The sequence below is a fragment of the Garra rufa genome, chromosome 2 (assembly GCF_049309525.1).
Source record: "Garra rufa chromosome 2, GarRuf1.0, whole genome shotgun sequence".
NCBI lineage: Eukaryota > Metazoa > Chordata > Actinopteri > Cypriniformes > Cyprinidae > Garra > Garra rufa.
This window is the reverse complement of record NC_133362.1, coordinates 34,422,695-34,441,550: the sequence shown is the minus strand read 5'-3', so window position 1 is coordinate 34,441,550 and position 18,856 is coordinate 34,422,695.

Sequence of the window (18,856 nt, the reverse complement as noted above, 5' to 3'; positions counted from 1 at the left end):
GACAAATGACAATTTACTTATTTAGACAGACTTTCAAAAACAAAGATGGACATATAATCTGTCTGACCGATTATAGAGGACAGATGATGATTTACGTATTTAGACAGACTTTTGAAAATAGAGATGGGCAGATAATTGGTTTGACCAATAGATTTACAGATATTCTATACAAATATTCTAGATTTACCCATATTCTATTTATATTTACCGATATTTGATATATATCATAACATAATAGCCAGTATACTAATGCATTTTTTCTACACTTTCTACAGTTTGTCTAATACATTTTCAAAGTATTTTAATTCCCTTTTGGACAGAACAAAACTCCTCACACTCCTCACATGTTCAAATATTTATTTACTTATTTAGATAGTCTATGTAAAACAGAGATAATCACTTGGTTTGATAAATATTTTTACTTCACATTTTTCTACTTAATCAAATATATCAAATATAAAAAAGGACAATTTGGTGGGTTTCCAAAGAACACCACCCAGAAACATAATAATTTAAATAATGAATATTCACAATACAATGTTATAATGTTTTTGTTTAATAATAATAATAGCAATACAAATAATTATTATTATAATAATTATTATTATTATTACTGCTACTACTAATGCTGCTTTAGTAAAATAAAATGTGTATTATTATTTTTACAATAATAAGAATAAAAATATTCACAATAAACACATATATAAATAAATATATAAGCATTATATCATACTATATTATTGTCACGACCACACACAAAGGGAGAAGGTGAGTATCTTTCAAGGTATTTATTAACAAACGTGCACAGTTCAACACACGTGCAATCAGGTGAGTAAAGGTCTCTGTGGTCTAATCTTCAAACAAACACAACAGGTGAGTTCAAGTTCATAAGGATCATAGCGTTAGCAATAGTCACTTCCCTCTAACACGATTCACGTGTTTCACAGGAGAACATCAGAGCAATCCACGAGGAGCACAGGAGAACATCGGAAGAATCCACGAGGAGCACAGGAGAGATAACAGGAGGGGGAGAAGATCCACAGAGAAGCATCCATGCAACTTCGATACCAGCCGGTGAGTGAGTGGCAGAGGTAGGTATATAAAGGGTGTGGTGATTGCTGGTGCAGGTGACGGTGATTAGTATTCTGGTGATGGTTCACGGGTGTGCTGTGGTGGTGATTGGCTGGTTGGTGGAGGATCGTGGTGATTGGGGCTGAGGGAACGTGCAGAGGGTGTGACATCACCCCCTCCTCCACGGGTGACTCCTGGCACCCAAGAACGGCGACGGGGACGACCACGACCTCTGGGAGCTGGGCGTTCGGGATGTTGGCGGTGGAATTCCTCGAGGAGAGTCGGGTCCAGGATGTCGTCACGGGGTATCCACGATCTCTCCTCGGGTCCGAACCCCTCCCAGTCCACTAGGTACTGGAGCTGGCCGTTCCGCCGCCGGGAGTCTAGGATTTCTTGGACTTGGTAGATGTTATCTCCAAGGATCTCTGGCGGGTCGGGAGGAGGAGGTGACTCCGATTCTGTGGAGGAAGGGAACAGGGGTTCAGTGTGGCGTTTGAGTAGGGAAACGTGAAACGAGGGGGCGATTCTGTAATGTGGAGGTAGGTTTAGACGGTAGGTGACAGGGTTGATCTGTGAGTGCACGGTGAAGGGCCCTATGTAGCGGGGACTCAGCTTCCTACTGGGCAGCCGGAGGCGTATGTCTCGAGTGGACAACCATACCTGGTCCCCGGGGAGGTAAACTGGGTTGGGTAACCTACGGCGGTTGGCATGTTCCGTATGCCTCCGTACTGCCCGCTGGAGATGGACGTGCGCTGAGTCCCACACCCTCTCGCTCTCTCGGAACCAGTGATCTACCGCGGGCACCTCGGAGGACTCTCCAGTCCATGGAAACAGAGCTGGTTGATAACCTAGAATACATTGGAATGGGGTTAGACCAGTAGAGGTTTGACGGAGGGAATTTTGCGCATACTCAGCCCACGGTAGATACTGGCTCCAGGTGTTTTGATGTTGGGAACAGTACGTCCGAAGGTAGCGGGAGATTTCCTGAATTTTCCGTTCGGTCTGCCCGTTCGTCTGAGGGTGATATCCGGATGACAGGCTGACTGTGGTACCCAGAAGTTGGAAGAAGGCCCGCCAGACCCTGGAAATGAATTGGGGTCCCCGATCGGACACGATGTCTTCTGGGAGTCCGAAGTTCCGGAATACATTGTGGAACAGTGCCTCTGCGGTTTCTAGTGCTGTGGGGAGACCTTTGAGAGGTATTAATTTGCAAGCTTTCGAGAATCGATCGACTACCACTAAAATTGTGGTGTAACCCTGAGAGGGGGGCAGGTCTGTGGCGAAGTCAATGCCCAAGTGTGTCCAGGGTCGGCGGGGAATAGGTAACGGTTGTAATTTACCTTCGGGTAAGCGGCGTGGGGTTGTGTTGACGGCGCAGACCGAACATCCTTGGACGTACCGTTCCACTTCCCTGCTCATGTTGGGCCACCAATATTTCTGCTGGAGGAGCGAGAGGGTTCGCCTGCTGCCAGGATGTCCTGAGCCGGGGGACGTGTGCGTACTATCCAACAGAAGGGGTCTGAGACGGCTTGGGACATAGACACGACCCGGGGGAAGCTCCGGTGGTGCAGGTTCCTCGAAGGTGGCGGCCCGTATATCTTCATCCAGCTGCCATAGTATGGGTGCGAGAAAGACAGATGGGGGTAGAATTGGATCAGGATCGTCAGAGGTAGGTTCAGGTGAGTGCATACGTGATAGGGCGTCTGCTTTGGTGTTTTTATGGCCGGGTTGGTAAGTAATGTTGAAATTGAATCGGGCAAAGAATAATGACCAGCGAGCTTGGCGGGCATTTAGTCTCTTGGCGTGCTGAATGTACTGGAGGTTCTTGTGGTCGGTTATTACGGTGAAGGGGAACTGGGCTCCTTCCAACCAGTGCCGCCACTCTTCGAGGGCGAGCTTTATGGCCAGCAGTTCGCGGTCTCCAATTCCATAATTCTGCTCAGCTGGGGTGAGTTTTTTGGAATAGTACGCACACGGATGGAGGGATCGGGGTTCATCAGACCACTGGGACAGCACAGCTCCTACGCCCACGTCCGTCGCATCTACCTCCACCACGAAGGGCCTTGAAGGGTCGGGGTGCTTGAGGATGGGAGCGGTGGTGAACATTAGCTTTAGACGGTCGAAGGCTTGCTGAGCCTCTGGAGTCCACTGTAGTACCCGGCGTCCTCCCTTTAAGAGGGAAGTGAGTGGAGCCGATAGGAGGCTATAGTTCTTTATAAAGCGTCGGTAGAAGTTAGCGAAGCCTAAGAAACGCTGAAGCTCCTTCACCGTCTTGGGCTCCGCCCACTTGGCCACTGCGTCCACCTTGCCGGCTTCCATGCGAACTCCCTCCGCAGTGATCACGTATCCGAGAAAGGAGATGGAGGGCTGATGGAATTCACATTTTTCTAATTTTAGATAGAGTTGGTACTCACGGAGGCGTTGGAGAACCTGACGGACGTGGTCTTGATGTTCTTTGAGGTTACGTGAGTAAATGAGGATATCGTCAATGTAGATGATTACGAATCGATGGAGGTAGTCGCGGAAGATTTCGTTCATGAAATTCTGAAATACGGAAGGACTGTTAGCCAGGCCATAGGGCATCACCTGATATTCATAGTGACCGGTGGGGGTGATGAAGGCGGTCTTCCACTCATCTCCTTCTCGGATACGGATCAGGTTGTATGCACTGCGGAGGTCGAGTTTGGTGAAGACGCGGGCTTCCCGTAGTTCCTCCAAGGCAGCTGGCACTAGAGGAAGTGGATAGGCGAATTTCACCGTGGCGTCGTTGAGCACCCGGTAGTCTATGCAAGGTCTGAGCCCACCATCCTTCTTGGGGACGAAGAAGAAACTGGATGCTGCTGGGGACGTGGAAGGTCTGATGAACCCCTGTTGGAGAGCCTCCTGGATGTAATTCTCCATGGCTTCCTGCTCAGGACGTGAGAGGGGGTAGATCTTCCCGTGGGGTAGTTTGGCGCCTGGCAGCAGGTCGATACTACAGTCCCAGGGCCGGTGCGGTGGTAGTTGTGTGGCCCGTTCCTTGCTGAAGACATCGGTGAAAGACTGATAGACGGGGGGAATGGCGGTGGCGGATTGAGTGGCAGGGCTCTCTATGGTGGTGGCGTGCAGAGGGATAGGACGGTATGGAGACTCTGCATCTGACGAGGAAGGACGGTAGGCGTGGTCCTCACACGTCTTGCCCCACTCCAGGACTTCTCCTGTGCTCCAATCTATGCGGGGTTGGTGCTTAATGAGCCATGGTCTGCCCAGGATGACATCCACGTTGGCTCGCGGGAGTACCAGGAGGGTCAGATGTTCACGGTGGTTGTGTTGGGAGACGAGGGTCACTTTTCTGGTCCGGCGAGATATCTTACCATCGCCCAATGGTGAGTTTTGGATTGTGGTAATTTGGTATGTGACCTCATTTTGAACGGTGGGAATTCGATGTTTAGCAATGAAGTGTGATGAAACAAAATTGCCAGCCGCTCCGGAATCCACGAGCACATAGATGGGGAGAGTACGAGAGTTTACTATTAGTTCAGCGGTAATATGGGGTAAGAGAGACATGGCCGGAGTAATAGATACGGTACTCACCATTGGACGAGGCGGGCGGACTGGACAGGCACTGATGAAGTGAGAGGCTTCTCCACAATATAGGCACAGACGATTATTAATTCGTCGTTTCCTCTCCGCAGGATCCAGGCGATAGGAGTCAGTAATCATAGGCTCTTCCGCATCTCGTTGGGGTGACGGTGTTCGGAGTGGAGGGAAGCTGGGTACAGACTTTGTAGAAGGACACGCTGAGAGATGTTGAGAAATGCCTACTGCCTTCTTAATAAAGGTTTCCAGCGGCACGTTGTCATCGTAAATAACCATATGCTTGCGGATCTGGGGTTTAAGCCCCTTACGGTAGGCTGCTAGGAGAGCTACTTGGTTCCAACCACTGGTGGCCGCTAGGGAGCGGAAGCGCAGGGTGTATTCATGGATATTGGACGCACCTTGATTCAGAGTGATCAGTTCGTCGTGCACGGAAAGGGGAGTGAGCGCAGCTCCAAACACGTCCTTGAAGTGGGCAACGAAAGCATTATAGGAGATTAAAGCGTCGCTCCGTGAATTCCAGAGTGCGTCTGCCCATTGGAGTGCCTGCCCAGTGAGGAGGGAAATCATAAAAGATATTTTAGAAATTTCGTTAGGAAACTGGTGTGCGTTGGCTTCAATATAGAGGGAACTTTGCAGGAGGAAACCATTGCAACCACCCGGGTCTCCGGAATAACTCATGGGGCGAGAGAGGGGCGTGTTGGAAATCGTCGTTGGAGCAGCAGGTAGAGATTGACGAAGGACGTTTACCATATCCGCAAATGGATCGGGGGTGTCTTCGGTGATAGCGGCGCTCGCCTCCATGAGTGACGCGGTGAGTTAATATTTTATGGGCTGGTATCCTGTCACGACCACACACAAAGGGAGAAGGTGAGTATCTTTCAAGGTATTTATTAACAAACGTGCACAGTTCAACACACGTGCAATCAGGTGAGTAAAGGTCTCTGTGGTCTAATCTTCAAACAAACACAACAGGTGAGTTCAAGTTCATAAGGATCATAGCGTTAGCAATAGTCACTTCCCTCTAACACGATTCACGTGTTTCACAGGAGAACATCAGAGCAATCCACGAGGAGCACAGGAGAACATCGGAAGAATCCACGAGGAGCACAGGAGAGATAACAGGAGGGGGAGAAGATCCACAGAGAAGCATCCATGCAACTTCGATACCAGCCGGTGAGTGAGTGGCAGAGGTAGGTATATAAAGGGTGTGGTGATTGCTGGTGCAGGTGACGGTGATTAGTATTCTGGTGATGGTTCACGGGTGTGCTGTGGTGGTGATTGGCTGGTTGGTGGAGGATCGTGGTGATTGGGGCTGAGGGAACGTGCAGAGGGTGTGACAATTATATTATATTTTACAAATAACTTTTTTCTAGTGGCCAATAATATTATTCACAGGTAAAATCATTAATTGAACATATTTTTGTGTACATTTTTAAATAATTATCATAATGATTAGTAGCAGTAGTAGTCAAAACAATAATAATAACAAACTGGCCAAAAATGGTGGGTTTCTTAAGAAAACCACCAGAAACAGTATCTTTGCATATATATAATAAACACATTTAAAATGATAACAATAATAAATATTATAATAATATAGCACAGTATAGTAGAAATAAATATAAACAATACACATTTTTGTATGACGATAATTCATACTACTACCACTACTACAACTACTACTACTATTACTAATAACATATTTTTTAAAATAAAGACAGATGTGAATCATTTCTCTGACCGATATACTTACCAATATTCTTTTTAACTTATTAGCATTCTTTAATATCTGGTTTAGTGAAAAACAAATTTACAAATTTATTTTATGACAAATTTTCACATTTTATTTTGATTTCTGAAGGATCATGTGACACTGAAGACTTGTCATGATCGGGGCTGTGGGGTTTCCCTCAGCCACCTGAGGTCGCTGTTCCTGCACTGCACTCCCTTGATTGTTCATTAAATTACTTACCTGCTTTTGGACCCAGACCTCCCTTACTCCAACGTGACAGAATGCAGACTCCACAGATGGGTCCAGCGGGGAAGAAATTTTTTTTTGAGGCGGCGGTGGGGGCGGCGACCATCCCCTCTGCTCCCAAGACGTAGGCGATGTCCTTTGAGGCGGCGTCGGCAGCGTGCTTCGACTACATCTACGCCTGCCTGGCGATGGATGCCCGTGTCGCCGAGGAGATGCGAAGGCGCCCCTTCTTTGCGGTGGGGGTGGAGACAGAGTTTCGTGGGAAGGCGGCGGCTTCCACTTTCCCTGTTCCTGAGGCGGCGGCGCGTCCTGTTCCTGACGCTGAGGCGGCTGCGCGTCCTGTTCCTGGCGCGGAGGCTGCTGCACGTTTTGTTCCTGACGCTGAGGCGGCTGCGCGTCCTGTTCCTGGCGCGGAGGCGGCTGCGCGTTTTGTTCCTGGCGCTGAGGCGGCTGCGCGTCCTGTTCCTGGCGCGGGGGCGGCGGCGCGTTCTGTTCCTGACGCTGAGGCGGCTGCGCGTCCTGTTCCTGGCGCGGGGGCGGCTGCGCGTTCTGTTCCTGGCGCGGGGGCGGCTGCGCGTTCTGTTCCTGGCGCTGAGGCGGCTGCGCGTCCTGTTCCTGGTGCGGGGGCGGCTGCGCGTTCTGTTCCTGGCGCTGAGGCGGCTGCGCGTCCTGTTCCTGACACTGAGGCGGCTGCGCGTCCTGTTCCTGACGCTGAGGCGGCTGCGCGTCCTGTTCCTGACGCCGAGGCGGCCGCGCTTTCTGTTTCTGACGCTGAGGCGGCTGCGCGTCCTGTTCCTGACGCTGAGGCGGCTGCGCGTCGCTGAGGCGGCTGCGCGTCCTGTTCCTGACGCTGAGGCGGCCGCGCTTTCTGTTTCTGACGCTGAGGCGGCTGCGCGTCCTGTTCCTGACGCTGAGGCGGCTGCGCGTCCTGTTCCTGACGCTGAGGCGGCCGCGCTTTCTGTTTCTGACGCTGAGGCGGCTGCGCGTCCTGTTCCTGACGCTGAGGCGGCTGCGCGTCCTGTTCCTGACGCTGAGGCGGCTGCGCGTCCTGTTCCTGACGCTGAGGCGGCTGCGCGTCCTGTTCCTAACGCTGAGGCGGCCGCGCGTCCTGTTCCTGACGCTGAGGCGGCTGCGCGTCCTGTTCCTGACGCTGAGGCGGCCGCGCTTTCTGTTTCTGACGCTGAGGCGGCTGCGCGTCCTGTTCCTGACACTGAGGCGGCCGCACTTTCTGTTTCTGACGCGGAGGCGGCTGCGCTGCACGGGCCTGGCCCGCCATCCCTCCCCCTGAGTTGCCTTCCTCCGTACCTCCTCCCTCCAGACTTTGGGAACGTCTGGAAGCCGTTCCGTAGGGAGGGGGTACTGTCATGACTCTGGGCTGCAGCCTTTCCCTCCACCACACGATGTCGCTGTTTTCCCTTCCCTGATTGTTGCACCTGCCTTGATTTTGTCACCTGTCTTCCCCAGCTGATCACACTTATGATTTGTCCTTATATTCTCTACTCGTCCTTCACACTGTGAGTCTGCATTATTTTTGATGTTTCCTGTTTCGTGTCTCCAGCTCTGTGTTATCCTGCTCCTGCTCAGTTCTTGTCGTGTGTGCCGTGTTGGCCTTTGTTTTGTTTGTTTATTTGTGTTTAATTGTTCATTAAATTACTTACCTGCTTTTGGACCCAGACCTCCCTTACTCCAACGTGACAAGACTGGATTAATGATGCTGAAAATTCAGCATTGCATCACAGGAATAAATTATTTTGAAAGTATTTTAAAATAGAAAACAACTATTTTAAATTGCAATAATATTTCACAATATTACAGTTTTTTTTTCTGTATTTTTATTCAAATAAACACAGCCTTGATGAGCAGAAAAGACTTCTTTAAAAAAATCTTACTTATCCCAAACTTTTTAAGACGGCAGCATATATATAGATAGAGTATCGAATACAAGGCTGGACAAAATGTGTTTATCGTATAATAATAATATTTATTATTATTATTAATAATATAATTATTAATATAATAATAATAATAATAATAATAATTATTATTATTATTATTATTATTAATGTAATATTTATTTTTATTGTTATTATGACTAGATGAGATCGGGACTCCATTTTGTCTTTTTTTTCTTTACTAAGACATCAGGGCGGTGGTGCTGTAGTGGGCGTTTGGCTGGGCATACGTTTACTGTACAAAGCTTTAAGCTGCATGGGATTGTCATCATAGCCTTGAGTGTAATTAAAAATCTGATCTCCATAAGCTGTACATTTATCCCTATCCACCCCCCCATGCCCCCTTATGTTTTTCAGGCTTGTTTCCTTTTCTCCTGTGTCTCCAAGCAATAAGGAATGAGACAAATATGAAGTCATTAGCCTGAGAAAATATGTGGATGTTTGAGCTCCAAAAATCATTGCGGTACCCTGCATACATTATAGATCTCTGAATATGGGCATTAATGATGCCCTTCAGGCGTTTTGGAACCATATAAATATTTCCATTTGAGACGCCCCTCACGTTTCTGTTCTAGTGACTCAAAGAAAGAAGCAAAGAGGGAGCAGCCCATGCTGCAAAACATAATTTGTCAAGGGGCCTCATAACGCTGCTTAACAAGACTACATGAATTACAGTCTCAGTCCAATAGCTCTTCTTAATCTGCCATTAAATCACATGTTTTCAATCAGAAGGGAGGTTCGGAAAATGCAGTCATTCTTTATTGAGATGATGCTAGAAAGACACGTCAAAAACCCCAACGAATATCTTTCATATATGTTGTAATCACATCCATGATGCATTTACAGTATGAAAAAGGAGAGAGGAAAAAAATAACTTGAATATATTAAGTTCCTGGAAGTTTGGCTTAGTGGAGTGTTTGTTGAAAGTGCACTGTTGAATTTTCCATGTTCCTCTCATAAATCATGAAGGAGTATATGGTGTGAACATAGGTATAGATTTGGGTATGGATAGTAGGGGTATGTCGCTAAGTTAAGACATTGAATAATCACTACAGATATTTGTAGGGATCACAGTTGGGACTAAATGTAATATGTACTGTTATATTGTCATATTTTTATTTACAATATTTTTATGAAAGTATTTTAATTCACTTTTGTATAGAACATAGATATTCATATTTTTCTACTTAATTATTGGTTCTTTAAATATTTTATATAAAAAGGGACAATTTGGTGTGTTTCAAAGAACACCACCCAGAAACATCTTATTAATAATAAATATTCACAATATAATGTTACTAATGTTTTTGTATAATGACAATAATAATAATAATAATAATAATAATAATAATAATAATTATTATTATTATTATTAATTATTATTATTATTACTTTTATACAGTAAAACATATATGTATAAAATAAATCATTATTATTAAATTATTTTACAAAAATACTAAAACAAAATAAATTCACAATTCACACTGTTGTTTCTGTATAATGATAATAAATATTATTATTATTATTACTACTACTACTAATTTTATTGTACACAAAAAAATGTGTAAATAATACTACTGCCACTACTTTTGTGCATTAAAACATGTATAAAAAAATAGAATAAAATAATAATATTTATTATTATTACTACTACTACTACTTCTGTGCATTAAAAAGTGTGTATAAAATAATAAAACTAAATAATGATAATTATTAGGGGCCAAGCACCGAAGGTGCGTAGGCACCTATTGTACCGTTAGCGTTCTTTTTCTTCCGCTCTGGAAGTCTATGGCAGCCCATAGAACCGCTTGCGGGAAAGTTGTGTAATTTGGCACACTAATAGAGGACAGTCTCAACATTAACCATAGCAAGTTTGGAGTCTCTAACTCAAACTCTCTAGCGCCACCACTTGTCCAAAATTTTACTTTGTTTTTGTTAATAACTTTTGAATCGTAAGCCACAGAATCAAAATTCTTTTTTTCTCTGAATCATTGGCTCATGCCGAGTGTACACTTCAAAATCGTAAGGTTTCAAAAATCGTAAGGTTTAGTTTTTTTCTATAATTAATTGTTTGAAAAACCTACTTTTTCAAACTTGTCCTAGACCAGGGGTTTTCAAACCTGTCCTGGAGCCTCCCCTGCCCTGCACATTTTGTATGTCTCCCTTATTAGGCACACCCAATTCAGGTCTTGCAGTCTCTACTAATGAGCTGATGATTTGAATCAGGTGTATTAGATGAGAGAGACAAGCAAAATGTGCAGGGCAGGGGAGGCTCCAGGACAGGTTTGAAAACCCCTGTCCTAGACGGTTTGTCTGATTTTCACCAAAATTGGCACAGATCATCTTCAGACCATGGTGGCAAAAAGTTATGGAATTCAAGATTTTTAGTTACACCGTTCTCGAATAATGCGTGAACAAATTCTACAAAAAAGACGCAAAAATGGATGTAAGGCTATATCTCCGTAACGGTTTAGCATATTGAGACCAAACTTGCTGTGTGTTACAATAAGCATGACCTGAGGCTACCTGCAGTGTTTCGGCACAGTGCCACCTAGTGGTCAGGAGGTATGAAAAATGGCTATTTTTGCTTATAACTTCTCAAGGGTTTGGCCAAAAATCTTGAAACTGGTCTCATTAGATTTGGAGGAGCATGCCAAGTCGTACCATATCCATGTTGTCCAGTTTGCGCGTCGGCCATTTTGAATTTTGTTGTAAAATGCTATATTTTACGAATAAATTGATATATCATTACGAAACTCGGTACGTACCTTCAGCACCATGCCTTGACAGTGCTCAAAATGTTTGGAGGCAAAAGTTATAAATATATTCAGAAAAATGTTAATAACTTCTGTTTAGATTAGCCTATTGTAATGAAACTGGTCTTGATATATTCCTTGGATAATGCCAGGAACATCGATATCAATTATGTCAGAATTGGAATAACTTCCTGTCCGCTATTTTGATCTATGTTGAACTTACTTTTGTGTACTCCCCCTAGACCGTTACTCTGATTTTCACCAAATTTGGCACGGATCATCTTCAGACTGTGCTGACAAAAAAATCATCGATTTCGTGTCGATGCCCAGTAGGAAACGGTTTTCGTTTAGTGCATCAACAAATTTGCTGAAAAGATGCCAAACTGCATCTGAGGCTGTATCTCTGCAAAGCTTTGACATATTTGCACTAAACATTGTATGTGCCATTGATACCTCACTCTGACTTCGCCACATCAATTTGATAACAGTGCCACCTATTGGTCAAGAGTAGTAAACCATTTATTAACCTTAAATTATTAAATTTCCAAAAACTGCTAATAATTATTGATTGCATTAGCCTATTATAATGAAACTGGTTTCAAAAAATTCCTTGGGTCATGCCAACAACAACTTCCTGTCCGCCATTTTGATTATTGTAGAAATCCTACTTTTTGAAACTCCTTCTAGATCGTTGGTTGGATTTTCACCAAATTTGACTCAGATCATCTTCAGACCATGCTGACAAAAAGTTATGAATTTCGTGTTGATATTCGAAACCGTTTTTGAAAACGAATTTGCTGAAAAGATGCCAAAGCACATCTGAAGCTTTATCTCTGCAAAACTTTGAGATATTTGCACCAAATTTTGTATGTGGCATTATCACCTCACAGTGATTTGTCACCACCACATCAATTTGGTAACAGTGCCACCTATCAGTCAAGAGTAATAAACCATTCATTAATTATCAATTATAAAACGTCCAAAAATGTTAATAACTGTAGCATTAGCCTATTGTAATAAAATTAGTCTCAAAATATTCCTTGGGTCATGCTGACAACATAGATACCAATTATGCCACAGTTGGTCAAACTTCCTGTCCAACATTTTGGTTTAATTTGAAAACCTACTTTTTCAAACTAGTCCTAGACCGTTCGTCTGATTTTCACCAAAATCAAGTCAGATCATCTTCAGACTGTGCTGACAAAAAGTTATGGATTTCATGTACATACATTTTTATCTTATTTCTTGAATGCAGTCTTTACTGAAACTCATTCAACCTCCTACAGGGAGAGAAAGATTGCAGAAAGACTAAAAACGTAAAAATATGACAACTAGTATCTGGTTATGGTCGCTATTATGGTGTTTCTCACGTTATCTAACTGTATTTACAGTTTATCTGTTTATTTTTTAACGATAAACATTAACTATAACCCGCTTCATAAAATACCACTATTGGCCAGTTTTTCGAGAGGTCAACTGATGCGTTAAAATGTAAAGAAATGCAGTAATTTCTTCAATTTACCGTCGACTGTGCTTGAGAAGCGCTGAAATGAATGGGCTTCTATCGAGGAACTATTGGTTGTTTGGAACTATTGGCCGCTCCATGACACGCTTTACTTCCGCATTCCTCAGTTCCTATGGAAGCCTATGGAAGTGTCGTAACTCTCTTTCTATAGACCATTTCAAGGACGTAAACAATAACAAGCGCGTTGGAGCGTTACACATTAAATGTGTAGTTTAAATTGTAACATTTAAACAGGAGGATTGTATATATATATATATATGACCGCAATCCCACTATTCATTAAGCGCTTCTCGCCATTGTTTTCAATGCACTGGATCATTAACCGGAAACTTCCTGGGACCAAAGACATCACTTCCTTAAGCCGCCGAATAGTGCTTGAAATGGTCTATATGGCTCTGCACTGGATCATTTAAACTTTGTGTGAGCACGTCATAAATAGAACGCGGCAGCAGATTACTGTCGAGGATTTGCCGTGTCGCGCCGCATCCAGTGTAGACAGCATAATAGGTTCTATTGTATTTGTCGCATCGCGTCGCGTCGCGCCGCGCCGCTCGCATCCGGTGTAGACACGGTGTTACAGTACATCTTTACGAAATATTTGGCTAATCGCCATTAGTAAATTTTTGCGATACATAATTGCTTCGCAAAACATCTCTCGTGAAGCAACAGAAGAAAAAAAATACTGTGTAGTAGAGCCCTGCACAGGCCTTAAATCTAAGCCCTAGCCCGGCCCTGGCCCGAGACGCACAGGCTGTAGCCGGCCCTTGTCCGACAGCTTATCAAAAATTTGGCCCGAGTCCGACCCAAAGCCCGTCTTTTTTTCCGCCAAACAGCTTATACTGTTACAGCCATTAAAATAGACCAGATTTGTATTTAATAGAAAGTTTGTTTTTTCGTTTCGTTTTTTTTTTTTTTAATCAGAATAATTTAGAGAAAAGCGGTCCACAGTGAGTTTACTCAATTTAACCTATATATAAAATCAACACTTGACTAGTCTACAATACAATCCACAGATATAAAACAAACATCAATATATCACAATGTTAGATTTAAAGTTTATTATCACCATCTCAGAACAAAGGCATTTCGAACAAAAATAGAGAGCAGGGCAGGCAGCTCTGCTTCGCAAAACCGGAACATGCAAAGTGGCAGTGGTAAAGTAAACGAATAATGAACAAATATATAAAGAATAAATAATAATATAGAAAACTTCAAAAACACAACTTTACTACGTGGCTGGAATTCTCTATGTGGCGCAGAGTATGTGAGCGGAGTGGAGCGGCAACAATTTCCCCTCCGCGCTCCTTGCATTTAATAATCACTCCGTTTCAGCTCCGTTCCGGGTTCACCATTTCCCGCTTCCGCTCCACTCCTCGCTCACTGATATCAGAAACACCGCTCCGCGTCAAAAAAAAAAAAATCTGTATGTTTGAAATGTAACAGTCCTGTTCATAAAATATAATAAAATAAAATAACAGAAGTTTCAAACACTAGTGTGCAATCTTTGTTCCTACCACATGCCAAGATAATAATTGTCAGCATTAAAAGAGTATAATTGCTGCTTTTTGCAGTGCAAAGTTTGTAATGAAAATAACAATACGTTTTCGTCAGTTATTTTACCTATGGATCGCTGCATTTCTTACAGATTTCTGTCATTCAAAATCGGATACCATTACATTTGTTTTAATGTATTATTGACAGAGCAATTGTGTGTGAATAAGTGTTGTACCCGTTTAAATCATGCTTTCACCTGAAAATATTCAGTATCTAGAAGGAACAAACTAATTCCTTGTGAACTATAATTTACCGCCCATCCATTGCCATCATCATAGCCTTCACATTATTTCTGCTTTGAGTGATCCATCTCTTTCAAGCTAGCTAAACATGTTTAACATATGAATTCTTGCTTAATATGCAGTTATATTACGGACTGTTGGCATGAATTGTACTCATGATGGAGCAGTGGTGGAGCGCTCTTGGAGCAAGTGTAAACCATGATGCTCCGACTTTTCAAAAATCCGCTCCTCCCTCCATTCAAAATCACACCGCTCCACTCCTCGCTCCGCTCACATACTCTGCTATGAGTGAGTTAGGCATCACTGGCGCTTCCGGACCGCACGCATTAAATCTCATTAAACTTTTTTAAAAGCAGGCCCAAAGCCCGATGTGCGTGCAAGATATGACGTGAAAATTGGCCCGAAGCCCGGCCCTAGGGGCATAAAAAAGTCGGGCCCCGACAGGCTCTGGCTCAAATGCAGGGCTCTACTGTGTACGACTCGTCACTTGCCATTGGAAGCTCCTTGTAGCAGCCTATGTTCCTGCTGGATCCTGCAGCTTAGCTGGCAACCTCGAGTCAGGGGGGAGAGGGAGGGGATACACCGTTCTACAGTATTTTGAAAGTGATTGCAGTACCAGTTTTGGCCACAATCCTACATACGGTTCCTTTAATATTACTACCTTTATAAAATAATAATAATTATTCGTATTAGACTATTTTACAATAATAATCACAATACCCACTTTTGTTTTTGTATAATAATAATTATAATAATTAGTAGTAGTAGTAGTAATATTACTACTACTTTTGTACATTAAAATAATAATAACCATCATAAGTATAATTATAATATAAATAATTAGCATTATTAGATTTTTTTACAGTAATAACAATAAATATTTATAATACATACTGTTGTTTTTGCATGATGATGATGATAATAATACTATACTATTATAATAATAATTATTATAGTTATTGGTGTTGTTGTTGTTGATTTTAATAATAATAATTAATATTATTACTACTTTTGTACAGTAAAATGTGTGTATAAAATAATTATTATTATTAGATTATTTTACAACAATATTAACAATACAAACTCTTGTTTTTGTATACAAATAATTATAATTATTATTAATATTATTAATAATAATATTCAGTGTTATTTAGTAGTAGTAGTAGTAGTAGTATTACCACTAATTGTGTACATTAAAATAATACAAATTTTCATAAGTATAATTATAATGTAATAAATAATTATCATTATTAGATTATTTTACAGTAATAACAATAAATATTAATAATACACACTGTTGTTTTTGCATGATGATGATAATAATAATAATTATTATTAAAAATATTAATAGTAAATATTAATACTACTATGACTTTTGTACAGTAAAACATTAGTATAAATTAATAAACATTATTAGATTATTTTACAACAATAATAATAATATTTACAATGCACTCTGTTGTTGTTGTATGATTATAATAAATATTATCATCATCATTATTATTATTATTACTACTATTATTTTCATACAGTAAACTATGTTTGTGTAAAATAATAATCATTATTAGATTATTTTACAATAACAACAATATGAAATATTCACAATACACACTGTTGATTTTGCATGATGATAATAATAATAATAATAAAATATTTGTATTATTTTATTAATAATATTTTTATTATTATTACTATTACTACTACTAATACTACTACTTCAGTACAGTAAAACATGTTTGTAATATAATAAATTGTTACATTATTTTACAGTAATCACAACACTGAACATTCACAATACACACTGCTGGTTTTTCATGATGATGATGAATACATTTTTTAAAATTATTTTATTAATATTTTTATTATTATTATTATTACTACTACTGCTGCTACTTTTGTACAGTACAATATGTGTTTATAATAGATTATTAGATTATTTTACAACAATAACAAAAATTTAAATTCACAATGCACACTGTTACTATTGATAACCATATAATATAATCATTTTTAATATTATTTTTTTATATATCATTTTAATCATTTTTATTATCATTGTGTTTGTTGCTTTATGCATTCTTATGTTTTACTGTTGTAGAATAATGACCATTTAGTAAAAAAATACAATAAAAATGAAATGCAATAATGAAACACTGATTAAAAATCGGTTCTGCAAATTAGCCGCTACCGCATAACAAAACGGCAAGCAGTTATTCCAACCATTTTTCGGAAATGACAAGTGAGCGGGCCAGCGTTCCGGTTACCGCACATTCTCCCTGTCTCATTTTTTCCTCATCTCGTCCTGGCACTAACTAACCCACGTGTAAATCAGCGGAGACACGCTGACCCCCGCTACGTGTCTCGTCTCGAGTTTCCGGCACTTGCGCAGAGGCTCTCGCAGAACGCTTCGTTACAGCATGAAAAATGAGTTATGTGGAATGAAGACATTTCCCCTTTGACTAGCACATTTGCAAAAAGGTATGTCAAGGATGTGAGGCGAGGGCTGTGGGCAACCTTTCAAGAGAGTATTTTTTACTTGCTTATTGGAGGAGCAATAAATATCAGGGCGACAGGCCCTTCTCACTGTTACAAAGCCTACCTGCAACCGTGCTGGATAATTAGCAGCCTTGAAGATGATATATGACTTTCATTACCCTTTGGGACTGGGGAGACTAAATGAGGACAGAGCTAATTGCCGTGCAAAGCAGTTTGGCATGAATGAAAAAAATGCAGGGCCGGGCTCCAGCCCAAAAAGGGCCCTGTTGCCGCTCTGATCCCCGACTCGCTTTTTCGCCCGCAGGAGTTCACTTGCTGTCCATAAATCATAGGCTGCTTACAGCTCAAACAGCCCTGAGTCATCAACATGCAATAAGCTGAGTGACAGATTCCATCTCCACTACATTAGGCCCCCACTTCAAACATAGTTGTTTCTCTCTCGCTCTCACTTCCACGCTCATGCCGAGGCCTCTCTTTATCTCGTTCTAGCTCATTCAAACCCCATTTTTCCCTTCTCTTTCTTTCTCCGCCGACCCTCCGCCCTGCGCTCTCTCCTCCCGTGTCCTGCACTTAACTGTAAATGAAACCCAGACGGGACGGGCCGGATTACAATGTAAAATAAAAGCTGTCGATCACGTGACAGATAAAACTGCCAAGACCGAGGGGGAACGAAATCATAAAGAGGCAGAGGTAAGGGCTACGAGGAGCGCTTCCAGGGCTTTCTTTGTCAGGAGTGCCAACGGTAGTGGCTAATGCTTTAAATGGTAAGGTTAAGTATGCTGGCATCCAGAGCAGGGACAAAGCGCTACTCTCCTGCTGACATGTCAATTCAATTTAAGCAGCTCTGTGCTTGTCAGGCCGGAGGGAGGGGGGCACTTGTAGCCCCTGCGCTGTGTGCCTTTCTTCGGGCCCAGTATCCAAGGCAAAAAAATTCCTGCTAGGATTTCAACAAAACCTCTTGACATTGTACTTCCTCTCCTAAGCTTACCAGCTCCTTTTGATGCTCGCTCGACTTAAATAAAAGCGCTTACTTATCCGTGAGTACAGCAAGACAACTGTGGCTGCGCTTTTGTGACGCCCAATGACTTGTTGCTGCCATATTTCTGCATTATCGGTCTATAGGTGGAGTATGATCAAAACAAATTGACTTTCTCCGCAAAAAACCCGGGCTCTCCTTGCCGCCGAATTATTCAACTCTCCGAGGGCGATACGAGGGGTCTTTGTGACAATGATAAAACTGCTTTCTTTCTCCGGATTTTCACTCTGGCTTCACTGTCTCTTTTCTCATCTCGCTTCCATTTCCAGGAGTGTCTCTCTGGGGTATGACAGCATTAACAAGCATTGCTTGAAAACCCACATTCCCAGCAGAGGCTGCGCGGCGTTGGAGATGCAGGTGTTTCTGGACAGGTACCGAACATCTCTTGTGACTCCCGGAGAGCAGGGCTGTGTGGGTAAGAGGGGCCTGAGGGAAAGGCACGGGGGAGAGCATTAATATAGAGGAAGTGCAGCACGCCCGTGGAAGATCTGTCATGTTTAGCCCTGGATAATACAAGCCAGCCAGCACATTCGGACTGAAACATTCTCGTTCAGGCTGAAAGAAGGACAGAGGCGCCACGGTCATTCACGTCAAAGGGAAACACGTGCCTTCAGATTGTTGAGCCATGCAACTTACAAAAAGTGCATCTGTATCTTTGAAAATCAAG